The sequence below is a fragment of the Aethina tumida genome, chromosome 3 (assembly GCF_024364675.1).
Source record: "Aethina tumida isolate Nest 87 chromosome 3, icAetTumi1.1, whole genome shotgun sequence".
In the NCBI taxonomy this organism is placed as follows: Eukaryota; Metazoa; Arthropoda; class Insecta; order Coleoptera; family Nitidulidae; genus Aethina; species Aethina tumida.
Window position 1 is genome coordinate 27,598,420 of NC_065437.1, and position 22,695 is coordinate 27,621,114.

The following is a 22,695-nucleotide window of genomic DNA, read 5'->3' on the forward strand; positions in this document are numbered from 1 at the left end:
TCTTTTAATAAATTTTCAAAATTTATTATTTTAAGACAGTATTTTTTAAAAATTAAAAATATATATTAGGCAAATCTAATAGAAAAAGAGACTAAATCCAGACCTGGTCTAGTGTGTATGTCTCAAGGTTATTGTCGAAAGTTCTGAATTTATATTATTTCATACTGGTCGTCTACTGTGGGCCTTTGTTTATTTGTTGTATTTATATAAGTAGATAATGTTGTTAATGCTCACTCTCTATTGCACATGGTGTACCATACATGCTTTCATTTATCTTTTTGCTATTTTAAATTTCAAATTACTACCTGAAAGAATATCTGCACGGACTGCGTTAATTTAATACACACCTTCATGTCAAACAAATCGTTATGACTCAATTTACATATAGGAAATTTTTCATATACTACCAGTATGAAGAAAAAAATGTTAACAATAAAATATTGTATATAAAATGAAGCAAGTTAAATATTTATTATTTCTTGTATTAAACGGCTCTTATAAATAATAAATTAGGTTGCCACTTCACTAAAATTAAATAAAAGATATGTTTACAAGCACTGCTTATATTTATTCAATTGTTGCAGTAAGAAATAAAATAACAAATAAATAATAAATTAAAAATAAATATATTATTTTTGTTTTTTTTTATTTATTTTTTTTTTAATTAATTATATTAATTTTAGGTTTGATTAAAAAATATAAAAAAAAATAAAAATAATATATTTTTTTTAATTAAACCTGAAATTAATATACAAATTTACAATTCATATAAAAAATAACACTTCAGTTAAGAACTATCTAGTATATAAATTTTTAAAATTTATAAATAAAATAAAAATAATAAACTTATAAAATTTAATTAAAAAATGATACATGTGATTTTTTCTGTTTATTAAAATTTCAATTTTTTTTATTTAAAACAAACATTCAGCAGTATACACTAAATTATAATATATTTTTTATATATTTATATATTATATATTTTAATTATAGTTAGATATACATACCTTTACAATACATTATTTTTTAACTAAATTTAAATTTCTTTTTTAAAAATTTATATTATATGTATTTTAAATATACATACAATTTTTTCAATATGAAGATATTTTTATATAAATTGCAAATATAATTTTATTTTTTTAAATTTTTAAATTTAATTTCTGTTTATTTAATATTTTTTATTTTTTACAAAAAAAAATGTATAAAATATTTTCAGCCTCAATGTTTGACTTTGGAAGTTGAAATGTTTTTTATGAAAATTTGTACTTTTTTAATAATTAAATTTAATATTCAATAATTTTTTAATCTATATGTCATTTTTTATAATTTAAAAATGATAAATGCTTTTTTTCTTATTGACCAAAATAGATTTTTTTACACAGTAATTATTTTGTAAAATTTATATTTATTTTATATGTATTTTAAATACATACTACATATAATTTTTTCAATACATAAATAATAATATAATATATAATTATTATTATTATAAAAATATAATATATTTTTATATAAATTGCAAATATAATCATGAATTAAGTTAAGGGTTAAATTAAAAAAAGCAAAACAAAAAAAAAATGTATAATTTTATTGTTAAATTGTTTATTTTTGTTTACTATTTTTTGTATATATATATTAAACTGCAATTTTAACGGTTCTATTAAATAAAATTAATAAAATATTTTATATTTCTTTAATTTAAAATATAGACAAAAAATTATGTTCTACCCAGAAATCCAGAAATAAATAATATAATTAAATATTTGCAAAAATGGGGTATGTTAAACTGTAATATATTCTTAGTTAATTATGATCATAATAAGATATATTTTTATAATCATTATTTTAAAAAATTATATTAATTAAAACATTTTAAATATATATTAAAAATAACTATAAATTTTACAATATAAATAAATTTTAATATGATTGCAAATATAATTATTTAATTATTAAATTAAAAAAAAAAACAAAAAATATGAATTTATTTTTTAAATTATTTTTGTTGATTATTTTTATTATTATTTATTACATTACAATTTTACTGATTTTATTAAATTAAGTTAATAAAATGTTTCGTTAATTTAAAATATAAACAAAAAATCTAATTCTACTCATAAATATTTATGCCAAACAATAATTTTTTAATTAATTAACGTATATATCTATGTTAAATATAATGTATTTTCGATTGATTCGATGATTTTTCAAATATTTTATTTAATTCACGTAGCATAATTTTTAAATCCAATACAAAATTAACAGATTTGAAAAAAAGGGTTATTCTAAATTACTAAAATATATGATGTCATTGAAATAATCTTCTTTATTGATAGTGACGTACAAGTTTTGATTCTAATTTATCGTAATTAACATTTTCATTAATAAATATTCATGTGATCCGTTTTAAGTGTGCACTAAAAATTTCCAATTTGCAATTCCCACACAGTATATAAAGGCAATTGCGTTAAACGCCCACCCGTCCGTCCATCTCGGACATGGACCAGACCACGGACCGCGAGATGATCGCAACCGGCGTCCTCCAGCAACAATGCATGACGGATACACACACACACACACACACACATACCAGATTACGTAACCGAGTCCCAATCGGCGGCGGGCTAGGCCCAAATATAAAACACACAACTAGTTATTGTGCATGACCTTGAGACGCACCGCGGCCCCCTCGTCGCCCCGGCCCGACACCCGTTGCCCCGTTGTTTTGTGTCGACTGCGACCGCAATATTGCATTCCTGCGCTCTCGCTTCGGCCGAGGATAAGAGCAAAATCTTTCCGGATTGAAAATGCGCCCCGTTTCTCCACGATTCTCGATTCCGAGACAGACGGGTTTTCTGATTTGATTCGCATCTTTTGAGGGTTTTTGCGTGCCACACGTAGGCATTGGGCGTTTAATATTTTTGAATTTCATCTAACTTTTCGGAATGGATCGAAAATAATTATTCTGATAGATATATTTTTTAATTTTAAAATTAAAACTTAAACATTTAATACAATTAATGAACAATAAGTAAGTAAATATATTAAATTATTATTCACTTATTTTTAAATTTCTCAAATGTAATTAAATTACTAACAGTAATTTAAAAAGAAGTGAATAATAATAAAATTAAATTAATTTAATATTTATTTATTTACTTATTGTTCATTAATTGGACATTTAAGTTACTAATAATATTTAAGAATCTTTTCAAAATAATTCAATATTTATGAAAAATCATTTTATTTATGTTATTTAAAACAAAACAAATAATATAAAAATAAATATTTATTGATAATAAATAATAATTAATAATTTTTATAACATTTTATCACAATTTTTTGAACCACAAAAATTCTGGAAATGTTACTTTTTATCTTTTATATCATATTGCGAATATTTTTAAAAATTATGTTTATATAATATATTATAACAATAAAGTTATCTTCCGTAAATTATATTAAATTTTCAAAAAATTATTAAATATGATATTTTTTATTTATAAATATAAAATATAAATTACATTGAAGTGACAATTTATATAAAATATAAAATGATAAATTGTGAGTTGAAAAACAATTCTGCTCAAAAATTCATGAATAAATAAAAATAATATAAATAAAATAATAAACTATTTAAGTATTTGCATAAAATCTTTATGCCAAATTACGTTATTTATGTGGGCATTATTTAAAACTAAAAATTACCATAAACAATAAATATCATAATTAGATATATTTTTATATTATTTTATTATATTTTTAAATTAAAAAATAATAAAAATTAGGAAATAATTTTTATTGTTATTGATTTTTTTAAGACAATGAGAATTCTACTAGAAAATTAGAATAAATAAAATAATAATATATTTTATTTCCATAAAATCTTTTAGCCAAACTATGTCATTTGGGTGGGACAATATAAAAATTAAAAAAAAATCCATAAAAAGAATACTCTATTCTCTAATTTCAATATTTATTATAATTAGATATATTTTTATATATAAATTTTATTATTTTAACTTTTTCGTTTTTAAACTTTATATTTACTATAAATCCTACTTTTTATTTTTATTATATGTTGTTGATGTTTGTAAGTGTATTTTTAAAATAATAATATTATTTTTGATAAATTAAGTTAAAATTAATATTTAAGTATTTAAATAAAAAATTAGACACCGTATTATGATTTGAATCCTTCAATTCTACAAATAAATTCAGGAATAAATAAAATAATAAAATACTACTATTAAAAATTCTACATCATATTTATTAATTCAAAATTAATATAATTATAAATATATTTATCAATTAGAGTAGATTAGATATTTTCTATTATTTAAGAATAATTAGATGTTATTATTTTTTAATAAAATTTAATAAATCATTATTTTTAAAAATTTATACTAGCTATTAAAATTCCTCAAAACCAGCTAAATTTTTTGTTTTTTATATTTAAAATTTTATGTTGGTGTTTTATACAATAAATTTTAAAATTGAGAAACCTTTAAAAACTTTGGTGATGGGTTAGAATAATACCGCACAATACATTTAATATTCGTAATTTTCATTAGGATTATTAAAATATTAAAGTTGAATTTAGTATTCCTGAAGGAAAATGACATTTAGAAATGAACCGTTGAAACGGGCCGGCAAAACGGAAGCTAATATTTCAGTAACCTAAAAACCGTTTCAGGTGTCCTGCATTATCACGTTACATATTTATTTGACGTGTCGGACGAAGTGGATTTGAATAATATCGCAGGGGGTGGTTGCAACTAGAACGTGTGCGACTTCCCAAAAGACGGACAAACCGACGAACGGACGTGAGGTGAACGACGGGGGGACAGGTACGGGAACCTGGACGTGGACAGTATGAATATTGCAATAGCGATATCAATTCCCGTTCATAATTCAGCGGTGCAGCGGCTGGCAACAGTGCAGCGGCGGTGGGTGGCGGTTTGGGGGGCGGCAGACGCGTGTGACGCAGTGTCTGGGGTGGGGACGGGGGGTGCCACCGGACTAGCCTAGACTAGGTATTGATCTAGGCCACCTTCACCCACTAATTTCGTTGTCGGTGCACGAGGCAGAGGCCCTAAGCCTTACCCCGACCGTCCCCCCGGTTCGGGAGCCCCTCGCCCCACGCGACCCCCGCAACTGCATCCCGGACATCTTCACGTCTTGACTTTATAAGGCGGCGGTGGTAGTGGCGGCGGCATCGATGGCCCCCGCTCGACCCCCGATGTGCCCCCCGTTGCCCCCTGGACGCCCGGCCGCATCGCCGTTAACCGCTCCCCGAACTAGACGTCTTAAATGCACGATTACTGCGTTCTCGAGTATCAGGAGAGTCAATCTCGTGCAGGCTTTTCGGGCGATGTGGCTTTATTGGGACCGGCGTGCATTTTACGGCAGGGTTAACTGTATTATTGCAAATAATGATTTTGTAAATTTAAATTTAAAAAAAAATAACCAAACAAATCATTAATATGGTACTCAAATTAATCCAAAACAGTTTAAAAAATAATTTAAAATTTATATACAACAGCATAGTTACTTAATTGTTCAATTTAAGAAAGAAATGTCAAATGCATGTCAAATAATCAAGATTGTGATTAAGATTTAGAAGAATTTAAAAATTAATTTAATGGCCGAAATTAATATAATCCAAATTTAACTTAGATATTTATTACACAAATTTTATTTTTAAATATTCCACAATTAAATTTAAAATTTAATCTAAAATGTGTTTCAAATTTAGTATATAATATTATTATATAGTTAGGATTAGTATCTAAATAATCAGTTTACAATTCTTAACTTAGGTGCCACCACAGGTACACATACCACCATTCTCACAAATATGGTTTGAAAGAGAAAAATATAGGTATAATGATGAGGTCGTTGCAGAAAATTGCTTCATTGATCGTGAAGAGCCAATATATTATTCAAATCATAGAAAAACCTGCCATTAAGTATGTTGAACTGAAAAGTGATTATGTATATATTTTTTTGTAATAAGTAGTTGTAATTATCTATAATTAATATACTTCAATAATTTTGAACTTTTACTTTTTAATGAGCTTTTTAGCCGGACGCGACGGACAAATAAAAATTGTAAGCGGAGCCCCCAACTCGCAGATCGTCATGTAATATTGAGTACGACTCAAATGAAGCAAGAAAGCAGGATTAATTATCAAACAACGTCCAACCCGCCGTCCTTCTCCATCCCCATGGTCACTCGAAACTGCATAGACAAACGGACGGATCTTCGACGGTGCGGCACAGATGTGGCGTCAAAACGAGGGAGAATTCGGCGACCGTTCGGCATCGACGTCGTCGTTTCGCGTAACGGCTTTCATAAAACGGCGAAGCTATTGCAGCTCTCGGATTTCCGGTCCCGGGGCCCATCGGGCGGAGAGTGGACGGGGTCTTAGTGACCGTCTATCCGTGTGCCTGACACCGTCCGTTTCACCGTTTCCCACCTGAACTTTTCCTTTGCGAGTTTTAGGTTCGACGAGGGTCCGCAGGCCGTGAACGCGGTTCCATTTTGCATCCTATGTCTGCCGTTAATTAATTAATAAATTGCATAAATTTAATTCTGTCGAGTTTCCGGAATGGAATTTTGAAATGTTCTGTCAACCTATTATAATATGATTTTGATTCAGTTGATAATAACTGATAAAAATAATTAATATTAACACACTATAAGCGGGTCGGGTAAAAATACCAGTCTCGAAAACTGTTGATTGTTAGCTGGTCGATAATTTTCACCTTTTTGAATGTACTTTCTTCAAAAACGGGGTGAGATAATTTTACTCTGTTGGTTTACATACGGAACTGAAAGAATTATCTCTTATTTTTTGTTATCATTCAACAACTTAGTTTGGACTATTTTGCTGCCCGCCTATGGTGTGTTAATATTATATAATAATTTTATTAGAGACGTACAGTAGTAATTTTAAAACTGGTTAAAAATTAATAGAAATCAAGAAACAACAAAATAAAATTGAGATTGATTGTGGTGAATGAGTAACAATCAGGTACCAAATTATTTCTGAATAAGAACTAATTGATGAACAAAACAAAAACTGCTAAATTAAACTAGTTAGGAAATCATCGGTGTCTACTCGACTATTCAACTGAGTCTGAATTTTCTTTAGAATCATTTAGAGGGGATTCAAATGTCGAAGGTGGTACAAAGTGAGCATACGACATTTATTTATTCTTGCCTTTTTTGTATAGCAGCTAATGATTATTTATCCTTCATTTATAACACTGCAATCCCTACCATCTTCTAGTATTTCGGATTTTTTTGTGTTACCTTTATTCATTTTTATGATCGGACAATCTCTTTTTATTCCAGCAATAAGATTTCCTTTCTTTAGTGTCAAAGCCATATAGAAATTGTCGAGTCTGTGGTTTTCAAAGCAAATAATTTAATTTTGTTTTAACATTTGGATCAGTTATACTAAATTTGTAAACCAACAAGAGAATTATAAGTTTAGATTAATTTATTTTAGTATCTTTGAACTGGAACTTGCTTAATTAATGCATATAATTACCAACTTCTTGGGAAATTGCAGGTGTTTCCAATAAAAGCGTCAAATCAATTAAATATTACAATCAGTTATGAGAATATTCAATAATGAATTTAAAAAATGCATGCATAAATGTAAAACATTCTATTAAGAAATATTAACTGCCTAATAATTAAAATTACCTTATTTCCTGATTTTTTATTGTTGTTTAAATTAATTCCTGGTTCTTAAATACCATTTTTAGAATTTTTATATTCCCATACACCTAACGTAAGAATAAGTTATTTTTTTTTCTTATAAATTTAGAAAAATTCTATTTGATTTAATAAAAAATAATTTTTTAATTAGCCGTTTAACGAAAATCTACACTATTTACTTAAATTTACTTAAGTATACTAAATTTATATTATTATTAACAAAAAATATTTATATTCACTTTTAAACTGACGTACCAGTTTAACACCCAAGTACAGTTTGGCCTATTTGAAAGAGGGACACATCCATAATATTCGTATTTTTTGTCCGATATATATATATTTTTTCAATTGTAAGCATGAAAATTTGTACTTATAGACAAATTGTCACGTTTTTTTGGCCCTAAACCAAAACCTACTGTGTACTTTTAAAGGTATGATAATTGAAGAAATCATGCACAACTGAATAATGCAGCCTGAAGTGGGTATATACGAAATTTCATAAAAATGTTATTCTTACATAATTATTTATTAAATTTAGTATATACCCATATCAGAGGGTAGTTAGATTTGCTATAAAAAATTTGCTAGTATGATTTGTTAAATTTTTATACCTTTAAAAGTACACAGTAGGTTTTGGTTTTGTGCCAAAAACTATAACATTTCGTCTATAAGCATATATTTTTTTTACAATTGGAATCAGACAAAAAATACAAATTTTATGATAGTGTCCTGATTTCAAATAGGCCACACTATATATAAATGACGTATGGACTACTAGTATAATTTATGGTAACTATTCAACTGTGAATTAAACTAAGGAAAATCATTGTTTTGTTTCCTTTATTAAATGTTACAATTATATTTAAATGGTTTATTAAAGTTAATTGAAGAAATTATAACACTTAAATGTAACATATGATAAAAAGCATTATAACTTATTTAACAAAGAAATAATAACATTTATTAGAATTGTGCTCATTAGAATGTTCATTAGTTTATTTATAACAAAATCACCTCAAATATTTGCGTCAGTGATTATATTTTTCACATATTTATGAATATTACAAAATATATGAAGCTTTACAAAATGTTTAAATTTAAATTTATATGGAACAATCGTTACAATAAAAATAAATACTCAAAAAAAAAATTGTTTTATACCAAATATCGGACTTTAAACGTCGCCACTATAATTTCTAAAGACGCCATAAATTAGTGAAGTTAAAGAAAAAGAAGACCGTTTAAAAATGCTGTTTCTCCAGATAAAACCAGTTCAGCAGACAATTTAAATAAAAATAAAAATTGAACAAATCAGATTATTTGGCTTATGGAAAAAATATTATCATTACCGAAAGTGAAAAACAACGGTTGTTTATCCGTTCACCGCAGGAAAACGGTTGCGATCGGATTGCGAAATGATTTCATTTAATTATGGCATTTAATATTTTAAGTGTCTGCATAAACGTCGCACTATTCAGCTGTTTAAGAGGTAGTAAAGCACCCATTCTCGGGTTTATCGGCAGTTGAAGCTGCATGTATATTCAGGAGCAGTAAAATTTGGTTTTATAGGTTTCGTTGAATAATGTTTGAGTTGTGCACGTGATTCGAATTTGTCGCCATCAAAAAACGATTATGCAGATTTTGGGCCCGGTACCAGTTGTCCGCGACCATATCGATGTGCAGGAGTAATTAAAAATTTTGCGGAGAAACGAACGCACGAGTTAACATAACAACCCTTGTTGTTGTAAAACGAACGTCGGTGGAATTCTCAGACGAGCCAACAAACAAAATGGTGACCGTTCTGTTCCCGGCATTAGCTTATTATGTTACCAAATTTCGCAGAAAAGCCCCCTGTTTTTTTACATCGTTCCGTGTTTTGATCGGCGGCGCATAACAAGTGTTTTGTACGCGTTTCGGGCGGGACCGTCGTGTCTCAAGGACTGTGTCGGGGCCCGTCACGCCAAGTCGACGGTACCCGCGTCGGGCCCCCCTAAACTTTGGCTACGCAAAACTCCCGTTCGATCAACAATTATCTCCGTCTGGCAGGTTTTTCTCTTCGAAGAGGTTATTAATATTATATTGTTGAGTAGTTTGCCCAAATCTATAGACTAAGTCAAAATATATGAGGATCATATTTATTTGTATAATTTCTACATTACGTAATATTCAAAAGTTGATGTCAGAATTAAATATTCAAACTCTCTTATACATTTTATTAATAAAAAACTAGAATTGGAAAAAATTGTTTGGCAAAAATTTACATTGACTTTAACGAATAAATAAAATTGAGATAGTGATAAATTATTATTATTTTCTTGATTTATTATTGATAATGGCTTACATGCTGTCTTTTTCTGAACCAATTTCAAATTAATTAATAATCAAGAGAATATTGAAAGATTCTTTCAATTCAACTCAGATTTAACTTTATTGATTAAGAAAAACTAGAAGAAAAATTGTTTTGGACAGTATTTCCTAAAAAATAATATTTTATTTTTTAAAAATGGACTTCCTCAATATATAAATGGACTTACTCAATATATAAATGGGTTTACTCAATATATAAATGGATTTACTCAATATATAAATCTAAAATAAATTAAAACCAAGAAAATATTGAAAGATTCTTTTAACCCAAGTCAAATATAAATAATGAAACTGAAAAACAATTGTAAAATTAATTAAAATACAAGAAAATATTGAAAGATTTTGTTATTAATTAATTTAATTAATATTACTTTGACATAATTTTCCAGTAATTCCTAACATGTATATTTTTTATTGAAAAAATGATATTGAGATAATGATAAATATTCATTATTACATTTATCTTTGATGATGGCTTACATACTGTCTCTTACTGAACAAATAATAAATATAAAATGAATTAAAATTCAAGAAAATATTGAAATATTGATAAATTCTTTTAACTCAAATTTAAGTAGTGAAACTCTGTCGTGTGTAATTTATAAAACAAGAAAAAGTACAATTTGAAAAATTATTTTGGCAACAATTTTCAGAAAATCTTAAAATATATTTTTAATGAGAAAATTAAATTGAAGTAAACTTTTTCTTGCATATCGATTTTATTAATCAAGAAAAACTATATTTTGTAAAACTATTTTGGTAAAAAACTACATTGTTTTCTAAAACTAACAGAAGAATTTAAAATGAATTAAATATTTTATTTTGAATAATTTCATTTAAATCATATCTAAATATAAATTTGTTGTACATAATTGTATGTTACAATATGTTACAACTCTGTTTTACTGAACAATCTTTTATTAAACAAAAGAAGCCAAAAGCAATTAAATATAAAAAAAGTGTTTGTTTTGCCATTAGTGACTTAAAATTTATAATTTATTATATTTTCGTTCAAGAAAAGCATGAAAAAAAAATATTAAAATTATTTGTGACAAACGGTTTTCAAATATCTTTTGTCTTATCTTCATCTATCAAATGTTTGTTTTGCAATTAGTGCCTTAAAATTCATTATGATTTCATACAAGAAAGCAAGCAAGCAAATAAATTTTGAGATAACTTTTATAAATTCTTGAACTTGTACGGTGATTTCTTCACATTTATATGTGTGTATAAACGCAAACCATAAAGCTCATCCAATAATGAAAAGCACACTAATTGGATATTAAATAGGAATATTTACGATGGTCAATAAACTAATATCAACATGTCGAGTTTGATCTGGCGGAACGCATTAAAATTAAGGAATGAATATTGGCTATAAGCTAAGTTAGAAGATGTGAAAATCAGTTTTGTTATATTTGAAGGCGATAAATTTTAGTTATTATCAAATACTGTTTCAATTAAGCCAGTAACAGTTACCTAAACTGCGGGTTTCATTTTTGTTTTACCAAACATGAATATTGACTATAAGCTAAGTTAGAAGATGTGAAAATCAGTTTTGTTATATTTGAAGGCGATAAATTTTAGTTATTATTAAATACTGTTTCAATTAAACCAGTAACAGTTACCTAAATTGCGGTTTTCATTTTTGTTTTACCAAGTACAATTGACACTTCATTTTCTTAGTTCTCCCGCTCAAACCCAATTAATTTGTCGGGCTCTTAATTAACAAATTTATAGAGTTTTGTTTCAATTGTAGAATTTTTTCTTGTCCGCGAAATTTAGCCGGCATATTTTGAAAGCATTGTACTATAATGAATGTGATCATTAACGACTGGAAGAAAATTCCCCTGTGAGGCAGTTTAATTTATTTTTGGTGGTGGCTTTTCAAAGTTTTAAAATTTAAGTAACTACATTAAAATTGTGTGGATTTAATATTATTATTAATTAGATATGTATTTACAATTTTTTGATATCACAAATAAAATTTAATTCAGCAATACGGAGCCTTTTAACAAAAAATTAATGTAAATTTAATGGTCGGCTGATATCGTTAGCAAAGGAAGATGTAAAATTTCAAGTTCTCTCATCATGTTAAAGAACACTTCGTGCGTGTCGCCTAAAAGCTGGAATTCCGCTCCTACTTTCATGAAAATGGGGTTGGTAATGTTTGAGATGACGTCTCTTCTTCAACTTCTTGGACAAATCCGCCATGCCTTGGAAGATGTCTTGGACTTTAGGTCCTAACTCGTCTCGAATCATAATGCAATTTTACCTGAGGCCCGTCCAAGCCTTCCATGTACATCATGTATTTATTTCTCTTTGTCTTCTTATCACATTTTGTGTGTTATCACAACATCGACTTAACGCATACCACCCTGAATCATATCAAGTGCCTTATTGGTTTCAACTTCACTTAAATAAACTACAGGCATAATAGATAAAATATTTAAATCATTTACCAGTAATAAGAAATTGTTTTAAATTTTTTATGGGGGGTAAAAATACAGGACATATGTGAAAAAGTAATAAACGTTCTCCCATTAACTATATTAACAATTATACTAAACAAGAAAAATTAAAAAGTATTTGGTTAAAATTTATTTTATTTTTTCTGATGATTGAAAATTCAACGGAATTGAGGTAGTCTCATGGCTGTTATGACTTATAATTTATTAAAGTATTCGTATTTTGTTAAATGCATGAGAAGTCGACCTACATCGTACAACTCCACAACAACGATCTATTGTCTATGAATAATCAAATGTGGACATTGGATAGTTGGAGATCGATCAAATGAAAGATGCAACACCTATAAACATGTAAAATGTAGTCATTTACTTTTTTAAGTACGACGAATTATCCGCTTACTCTCCCACATTATCGTGTTTACGAAATATAATTTAAGCGGCACTTGTGTTGATTTCTTTATAATTTATAGATCCTTTAGTGATTATGCACACATTATTAGTTATAGCATAAATGGAGACTGACAATATCTACATAATCATATGCTTTCCTTAAAATATGTTACGCATCAGATACGGTCTACACCTTGAGCTGAGAATTTACACTAATTGCTTCTAAATTATGATTATTACCGCACACTAATTAGTTGAAATACTTCATTTAATAATTATGTTTAATTTCATTTTCTTAGTGTGAGCATTCACGATTTCCTCGGTTCGAAACAAATTTGCGACGTGTGAGAAAAACACATTTCCAAAAAATATATACGCATAAACATTAAACATTTATATGTTTTCAATACATGTTTATTTCTTACAAGACATAATTTTTTTCTTCTCTTTGAATGGGACAAGTATAATTATGAAATCTCAGATAGGGATCCCTTTTTTATTATATTCTGGAGTTAAAAAATAAGTACAATCTGTGAAATGACATTTAACTTTTGAGTGTTGAACTCTCAGTTGAAGAAACCGAAAAAAAATAATTTCGTAATTCAAAAAAATATGTTTCAGACAAATCTTATGATTTTTAACAGTAAATTTTGAATTGGTAATACAAATAAATTTTGATTATGTTTTTTCGTACAGTTTTTATTAATAGATATATTTGGAAGTTTCAGGTAAAAAAAAGACCTTGTATATTAAATATGCCACTGAATACTTTGAGAATATAGATATGAGAATTTTTAAAAAATTATGGATTACAATTATAATAGAATAATTATTGGAAGTACACAAATTAATATCTATGCCATAAAAAATTATTATTAATTAAAATTCATTATTCGTTAAGTTTTGAAATTCGTGTAATTTTTTATATTTAATAATATTTAATTTAATAGTAACGATTATGTTAGTTATTTCCATATTTATAAATTTTACCTAACTTTAGTCAAATCATCCAAATTCATTTAGGTATTTATATATTCTAAACAAAAAAATAATTTTAATTTTTAAATTTTGTAAAAAACTGACTTAGATTTGACTATATACTCAAAAATGTTTTCATATGTCACTAGACTTTATTTTTTATGAATATGTTAATAAAGTATGTTTTTTCTTATACAAAAACCACTGAAATTATTTAAAAAAAATAAATATTTCTTATTTCAAAAACTCAACTCGAGTTAAACCCGTAAAACCGTTTTGAGAATTGTTTATAGGATGCTTTTTTAATAATAAAATGAAAATAATATGGTATTACTATTATAGTAACCTAGAAAACTAGGATCTGGGTAAGTTCTAAACCACTCGATTATCTCGAATTAATTTGAATTTTATATCTCAACAAAAATTACTTCTCTGTGAAATAAACATTCAAACTTGGAGTGATGGCGTCCCACTTGAAATTCCCCTAACTGAGAATGTAAAATTTTGTTTCCTATTATCAGAAAAAAGATTTTTATTTTATGAGTCAAAATTGTAGTCCACCAACAGTTCATCCAAACTTTTAATTTTATTTCATATCGCCTACATCCTAAATTTATAATAAAAACTTAAAATATCATTTAGATTATTATTTCTGAATTTGTAAATTCTATTAATGTAAATTGAATGCAAGTTTTAAGTTCCAAAAACAATGTTTTCATAGATTTGCAAGATAATATATTTTTCTCGTTTAAATTACAAAACTTTAAACATAGTTGGCAATTATTTTTATCGATAGACACTCAAGGGTGTTTTAGTTTTAAAAAAATAACTTAAGTTTCCACTTAACTAAATTGGATTAAAATATAATTGTAAATGAACTGAATTAATTAGAGTCACTAAGTGGTAACGTCAAAAGGAACGTAAAATTTATTAATTTTATGTACAATATTACAATTTAATTGACGTTAACATCGACTATCTGTAAGTAATTCACATAATTTACTATTATGTGTAGCTATTAAATTGTTTTAATAATGTAGTGAAAAACAGTTCACTTTCTATTTACTGCAGTTTATACACCACTTTCGTTCTTCAGACATCCAAATATGGAGTGTGTGTGAAGAAACGTTAAACCACCCACAATTACACAAAATCAGTATTAGACTGCTGAACTTCTATTTAGATGTTATAAAAACGGCATTATTATAGAAGCACACATTTTCAATCAAAATCCAGTGTACTAAGATAATTTATTTTACCACTACCGATTATTATCCTGATTTTCATCTTGCGAAATTAATCCGTAACTAAGAACTTTCATAAAAGAAAAATTGGAAACATTAACGTTTACTAAACCGGAAGACGAGATTGATTGATCATCGGAAAGAAATGCAGATCAAGTAGCATCAACTTTATCCCGAAAGACCTAAAAGTTTTTTCTTGCGACGATGAATTTTTGAAGTGGCGCCCCTGGATCCGTCCGACCGCCGTCATTGATGTCTCTATGTCGGTCCTCCTGAATTATTACTACGCCGAACTTATGAATTACTCAGGAGACAAAACCGTTCTTTTTTTACTCCTCTCCCTATCCGGAACAAACCAGACAAAGGGCCGTAAGCGCGTGACACGACATCTCGTCACCTACGCACAGGCGGCGCCTCCGTATGACGGCGGCCAATCGCCGCGTGCCGTTTTCACCCTCGCAGGGCGAGGGCGTGGCCATACCACCCCTGCGTCGGTAGGGCTCCCCGCCGCCTGCTGCGATGTCCCAGTGTCCGCCACGCAATTCTGCCATTGGGGGCGACACGTCTATTCCACCATGGGAAATTGGGATAATTGGCCGCCGACTGTCGATGGATAATTCAAGGGGGCGACCGCGGGGGGGAGCGGGTGCTCCGTTATGCCATTAGGATATTTGCGTTTTAATTGCCGACGTCGCATTGTCTGAGGCCTCTGCAGGACGATTTTAATTACGACCGTGACGGGCTTTTTTTATTTTTTTGGGACTCCCAAGAACGACTTCGAGGGGCGACCTAGGAAGTCATTATCATACGAAGCGTTCAGTTTTGAGTAACAGCAAAGTTTGCAGCTGAAATCATTTCTTTTAAATTTATAGCCAACATAAACTGCTCATTTTTAACTTAATATATTTTAATATTATAATGAAGATTAAATTAATATTATTATCTTATAATGACGTATAATTTTAAAATTGACTGTGGAATATCTCACAACTTTTTGTAATATTAAGTATTAAAATATACATATTATAATTCAAGTAAAATATTTATACATCCGTTATTAGAAATGTATTAACACACATCTAGAACTCGAATACTTCTTATAAAGTTATCATTAAAGCACTAATAGTATGAAAAAAAATTTTCTGTACGAACAAGTACAAGACATGTTTACACATTTAAATGTTTTCTATTCCTTGGACCCATTACTGACAATGCACTTAAAAATATTAGAAAAAGTTGGACATCATTATCAACAGAAATTACAAAATTGAAGGATTTAAATGGCATATTAAACATATTTCTTGTATTGCATAAAACCCACAATAAATTTTAAAAATTTATGTCATTATGAGATAACAAAATGAATTTAATCTTCATTATAATATAGAAAATATTAAAAACAAACTAAGTATTTTATATTGGTTGGAAATTATTGCAGACAGTAATGTGGTGTAAGTTTGCTTCGTGGTGGGGGACATTTACCTTCTCTGTTGTGTATGATGTCCCTATCAAGATTCAGACAGATTAAACTCGTTTCGATCTACATGACATGTCACTTAGTATGTCTATAGTAGATTTTGACATATGGAAGAGCTTATTGTCATAATTTTATTATGTAATTTTTAAAAATATGTTTCATACTATTATTCTAAATTTTGAAGAAGTTACAGGTGCAACTTCACAAAATGACGGATTAATAAAGTGTTAAAATGACGTATTATTTTCATGTCTAAGTTATAGGTACAAAATTCTCAATATGACGGTTTAATATGTGTTAAAGTGATGATATCAAATAATCACTTTTGATAAATACTTTAGAGTGTTACTTTTAGTATATTTGTAGTATTTTACTTGAATTTTAATATGCGTGTATTTTAACGAAATAAAATTGTAAAAATGAAACAAAAAGTTGAGAGATTCTCCAAAATATGCAAAAACCACAATTAATTTTAAAAATATACGTTTATTATGAGATAATAAAATAAATTTAATATTTATTAAAATATTTAACATGTGAAATAAAAACTGAACACTTTATTGGTTATAAATCTAAAAGAAGTTAATGCAGATAGAAAAGGCCTGCAAGTTTGTCTCGTAGTGGGAGATGTTTGCTGTCTCTCTCAAGATTCAGACAAATCAAACGCTTTTCCATCTGTATGGTATATCACTTAGTATGTATATGGTAAATTTTGACATATGGAAGAGTTTATTTTAATATTTCTTGTAAAAATATTTTTTTAATTTGGTCTCATGAGAGTTTTATCTTAATTTAGATTTATACGTCATTATGATATAATAAAGTAAATTTAATATTTATTAAAATATTATATATGTGAAGTAAAAACTGAGCACTTTATTGATTATGAATGTAAAAGAAATTAATGCAGATAGAAAAGGTCTGCACGTTTGCCTCATGGTGGGAGACGTCTTCTGTCTCTCTTAAGATTCAGACGAATCAAGCGCTTTTCGATCTATATGGTATATCACTTAGAATGTTTATGGAAAAATTTGACATATGGAAGAGTTTATTTTAATATTTCTTTATTTTGATAAATAATCTAATTTTATTAAATTATATTAAAAAGTTCCCAAAATTATCGGACAAAAAAAACAAAAAAAACAAAAAAAAAATCGGTGACGTTTTACATAATTTACAATTTGTGAATTTTTTAACAATTTCTGTTGTAGTGATCTCATTTGCAAACTTCAGAAAAAATTATAACAACTAATTTTATTTATATTAAATTCTTTTAGTTTAAGAATAGACAAATTCCTATAAATTCTGTAAAAATATACAGGTATTAATTCATCTTAAATCTGTAACAGGTGCATTTTCACAAAATATGAATAAAAGAAGCCCCTGGTCGTGTATATCACTGTCATCTGTACAATTCGTTGTAGAGTATACACAAGCATCCAGTTAATACTTTTCACGACTTTTGACGCATTCGTAAGAAGCTGATTAAAAATGGACTCGAAGATTGTTGTGAATAATGGAGACGTCTCTATGGAAGAAAATATCATTATCTATTACGAGGATAATGAGTCGGGACTCATGCAAGATCCACTCAAACGGGTGGACCTGTCACCTTATGCCGAAGACCGAAGATTCAAAGGCAACCTTACAATCATCCGAAAGGCCCTCAGGAATAAACACCGTGGTTCCAAAAATGGAAAAAAGAGTTCACATTCCAAAATTGTGGCTAATAGCTATCTGTCCCATATACGAAAGTTGCCCTCAATTAAAATAGAAGGGTTGAAAGGCTTTCTTAAAAAATTTTTGGCAAAGAAAAATTTGGACCAGTGTCTCAATGATTATTTTGGGGGAGCTGAGGATGATTTATCAGCACCCTCTGATGTCGATCATGAATTGACAACAGAGAGGAAAAAATTAGACGCCATCTACAGTGGCGAATCGTCAAGCAATGAGGGACCGGTATTCGAATTAAGAGTTCCGGAACAACTTTCTGAAGTTGAATCCGTTACTTTTGATGATGGTGAAGTTGTCATAATTGACCGGGATAAGGAAATAAATGATGATGTGAAAGGTATATTGAGGGACTTGAAAATGTTGCATGATCAACAGAAAAGAACAGAGGAAATGTTTGCTCTCTTGCAAAATTTACAGTGATAATTAGTGTCATATCACCTACAATATAGTAGGATAGAAGTATAAGTCGAGAAGCGTGCAAAAATATGTAATATATTTTTGCACATTTTTTGACTTGTACTTCAGTGGCGGGCGGTGAAAAACAAAAAAATCCAAAATACGTATTTTTTCGAAAACTATTATTTTGTTTTACGCGAAGTGTTGTACAACATATATTTTTTATATAGTTCTCTCAAATATAACGGTATATATGATATATGCGACCCAAGACTCCTTAAAGGCAAATCGAACCGATTCAATTTCGGGAAAAGGCATTTTCAGCGATGCACAACTGCACCAAGTGTACGTGCGAATTAGGGACACACGATGAAAATAACGACGGCAGAAAGTAGGATATTAGCAGCGTGGCGGCGTCTATTACAGGGACGCGAAATCACCAGGACTCGGCGGCGGGAACGGCAGGGAGAGATATGCTTAATCCCGCACCAGAACTTATTATCCCCAATCAGGCAAAGTGTGGGGAGAGGACTGGGGTGGCCCCGGGGAATGGAAGTGGTGCAGCTGGCGAAGCCGGGATCTTATCTGCGAACGAACGAACTATAAGAAAGGCCATTCGGTGGGATTGCTTCAACCTACCCTAACCGGCGTTCAGTTACGTTCCAGAACTCGTAGCCTGGAGCTTGGGGCTATGATTTTTACTGCTGTTGCGGTTGATGAGGTGAGCGTGACAGTTCTGAAAATGCATCGAACGTTCTGACGCAGGGCCACCTATTCCTGAATGCTTAAGACCGTTTTACTTTTATGTATGATTTTCGAAATTTATGTGTATTCAAATTTACGAACTTGGTGGTTGTTGCAACTGCTCAACTTGTGGGTTGCAGTTATTAAAATCTGTATTATTTGAAATTAATAAATTGATTGATTGCATAATTTAGTTGTTTTCTTAAGGTTCCTCTACTCTATATCTTGTTTGTATCAAGAATACGTTTATTCTTGATGTCTTGATTAAAATAAACAAGTTTAAAATTGGGACCATCTTTTTATTGATATCACCAGTATAAATTCGGTATTTATTTATATAGAAATAATTTTATAAAATTATTTTAAAATAAATAAAATAAATTCCATAATATTAATTTTAAAATACATAGTAAGATGTACTTACGAAGGGTTTATTTATATACATATGTATACGTAAATTATTAATTTTTTATATATAAATATAACTTAGTAACCAGTTTTAATCTTGACTTATTATATTATTATTAATTGAATGACTTTTGGAACAATTTGTAAACTATGTAAATAAAGATAACCGTATATAAAGGTACAAAATGTTAAAATATTTAATAATTATAAAATTAATTTAAATTAAAAAGTCTTTTTTTCTTGTTGCTTTACATAAGACGTATATAAACATTGTTAGAAAAATCATAAAACAAATTAAATCAACGATTATAACTTGTTGCTTTTATTTTAAAATTATTTTTTTGCACAAACAGAATAAATCTTGTATTTTTTGAACGAACTTGACTAGCAACAGTTTTAAATGTTATTTCATTTTTCAACTATGTCGTATAAGATATTTAAATATTTTAGTTTACATTTCTTTTTTCCATTATTTTATATTATTTGTTTTAAATCAATTGAATTCTACCAATACTACACAAATTACAAATTAATTGTAACAATATCGTATTGTTAAGTTATTTAAATTCAGTTTTATTTACACTTCAATTACTAATTATTACAAATAGTTAAATTATATAATGTGATAAGTAAATAGTTTATATAGATTTGTGACCGTGAAATTACGCATGTCTTCATAATTACAAGTTAAGAAATATATAAGCCCGGCTAGCTCAGTCGGTAGAGCATGAGACTCTTAATCTCAGGGTCGTGGGTTCGAGCCCCACGTTGGGCGCTTACTTTTTTCATTTTTTACAATTAATTGTTTAAATATAATTTATGTTTTTAAACTTTCTCCTTATAAATATTGTATTCTTATGTTAACTTTTAAAAGTCTGAGGTACCGCTAATCTGATAAACAATCTTATTTACAATATAAAACGAAACGCTTCATTGGACAGGAGAAAAGTGTCTGAAATTATTTTAATAATTACCTTAGCGTAGACCTTTGCGTTAATAATTATAATTATAGTTGTATAACAAATTAACACCTCAATATTCAGTTATGTACGTATGTAAATGTAGAAATTTAATTTAGTTAAATAAAGACTTGTTAACCAATCGTTGGAACTCAAGACGTTTGATGGTAATGACTCCTTATATAAACGAAAATGCCTTAATCCTGCACTGATCTCTCTCGAAATTAGACGCAGACTAACTAGAATTATAACAATGCTCAATAAGACCCATCATCAAAAGACGCATCTTTCTTCGGTTTATTTTTAAACCGTCGTAGAATGCACGCCTTTTATTCGCATTGGTTTTGTATTAAACCATTTATTATCCGGCCATCGATTCAAAAAACCTATCTAATATAAAATAGTTTAATTAATGTGGATGTTATGGTCAGTAAAATAAACGTTAATTTTATGAAAATATTAAAATTACCGTAGGATAATTAATGGCTAGGGTAAACAAACTGTTATAATTAACATAACTGATATAGCACTAATTGTGATACTATTTCTATAATTGTTTTATGTTTATTTGTCTTAAGCGTAAATATTATGTTGCAAGAACGATATTTATCAAATTACTTCGCGATTATGTTACTGTTGGGATGGTATCACATGATTTAGATAATTGATAGTTAGGTAGGTGTGTTCTTTAGTGTTTGTACTGTACATAAGAATGTAATTAATGTCACATGTTCAACTCGTTACTAGTCACATGCGATGAAACCTTTTAATGCTTATTATTACTTTACTCCCGTTCATCTGTCACCATCATTTATTGCTCTCTTTGTTTGGTTGTTATTGTTAAATTTTGTTTATATTTAAATATTAAATATGCATAACTTGTGTTAATTCAGTTATTAAATACTTAATTACGGATACCCACAAATATAAATCCAATTTTGCATAATTTAAATCAAAATAAAAACCAGGTATATATAACGACCTCAATTTAACATTTTGAACGATCAATGACAATTTTTACCTAATTTTTAATAACATTTCGAGTTGTCAAGTAAATCACAAAATAAGTGTAAATGGAGCTGGTAATATCAAAGAAACAACTAAATTGAAAGTTTTTAAGATGATCACTAGAGATCCTAACACTACTCAATTTTTTATCAATTTAAAACATTTTAATATTTATATTATTAAATAGTGGTTCAACATTGATCAGTCGTCGATAAACGTGAGACAAAAAGAAAAAAATTTCTTTGATATCATCTACACTACTATCTTTTCTATATCAGCTGTTAGAAGAACCAATATGATCACTTCCTAAAATTATCATCAGCAATGTTAATATTATTGTTGTCTTTGTGTATTATGTGACATTTTCAAAAGAATGTAAGGAATTTTGAATTATCATTTAAATTCAGTACCTGACCACAATCTTCAAAATCTATCAGGTTATTGGGAGGGGTAAAAATGGAATTAAGGATTACCTCCAAAATTCCACTTGAAATTACTGTCAAATATTTTGATCGACTTAACAAGACATTCGACTTATCGAAGTTAGAAAATTTTGTAACGACTGTATTTATGTATGTCATTTATAAATAATTTACATACAAAGTATATTTTAAATTTTGTGAGTTTTGAGTTACAGAAAATAATTTATGTAATTAATTTCATTTCAGAAAAAACTGTTATAATCCAAGACTAAAATCTTTTAGATTTGTTCAGTGCATAGAAATAAGAAAACAAAAGAAAATAGTTTTGCGTGAATTTTGACTTATATATAGTTACATAA

At 28.3% G+C, this 22,695-nt stretch overlaps 1 protein-coding gene and 1 non-coding gene across 2 annotated transcripts in view; one reads left to right on the plus strand and one right to left on the minus strand.

The window, feature by feature from the left end:
- LOC109596507 (zinc finger protein 345) overlaps positions 1-22,695 on the minus strand; it is a 112,720-nt gene that overhangs the window by 86,776 nt on the left and 3,249 nt on the right. The gene's annotated exons all lie outside the window — the stretch shown is intronic.
- On the plus strand, positions 20,650-20,722 carry Trnak-cuu (transfer RNA lysine (anticodon CUU)). Its single transcript has one exon. It is a non-coding gene; the product is annotated as a tRNA-Lys (tRNA).